The 611-nt window shown below is 61.7% G+C and overlaps 1 protein-coding gene across 1 annotated transcript in view; it reads left to right on the forward strand.

The window, feature by feature from the left end:
* Positions 1–386: 386 nt before the first annotated feature.
* The window catches only part of LOC107105430 (cytochrome P450 4F22), a 54,289-nt gene continuing 54,064 nt past the window's right edge, over positions 387–611 (forward strand). Inside the window, exon 1 of the mRNA XM_015405388.1 lies at positions 387–460. The gene's annotated coding sequence lies outside the window, so the exon portion shown is untranslated. The remainder of the gene's footprint in view (positions 461–611) is intronic.

Below are 611 nucleotides of genomic sequence, written 5' to 3' on the forward strand. Positions count from 1 at the left end.
CTATTTTGCAATTTTAGGTAACAGAATTTCGTACCCACCCAAAATACACAGATTGAAAAAGCCAAAACACACAGAACATCTCAAATGTTTACAAAGCTCTCGTGAAGTCTGGGGAGTCACACTCACAGCGCTCTCTGGAGTCATTCTGACAGGGCTGCATCCAGAATCATCACTTCGAGGGCCGTACCGTCCAGGGGCATTTTGAGCACGGCGCAGCAGCAGCAGCAGGGACTTTTTGGAGCCACTTTGGTGGAGACGGAAGGCACGCGGAAGTGTAGGAAGGAGGATGGCCACGAGGGGGCAAACCCGTCCCATCCTTGACCCACATTGTGGCGTTCGGGGAGGGCGCATCCCCCCCCCCCTTGCAGGCAACAGGTGATTCTGGGCGCGCGCTCGCCAGCTGGAGCCAGTGAGCCGGAGCGGGGAGCGAGAGCGGGCACAGGCGCTCCCGTCCCGTCAGGTAAGGCGTCTGTCTGGGGGGCGGGGGCCTCTGCCTCGAAGCTCTCGCTGCTCTCCTGCCGACCAGCAGCCCCGCTGCCCTACCAGACGATCCCGAGGTCAGGGAAGGAAGAGCCACTCGGGGGGGGGGGGGGGGCAGCCGGGGGGTGCCC

The sequence above is a fragment of the Gekko japonicus genome, unplaced genomic scaffold, assembly GCF_001447785.1.
Source record: "Gekko japonicus isolate JY-2015 unplaced genomic scaffold, Gekko_japonicus_V1.1 scaffold1211, whole genome shotgun sequence".
Lineage (NCBI taxonomy): Eukaryota > Metazoa > Chordata > Lepidosauria > Squamata > Gekkonidae > Gekko > Gekko japonicus.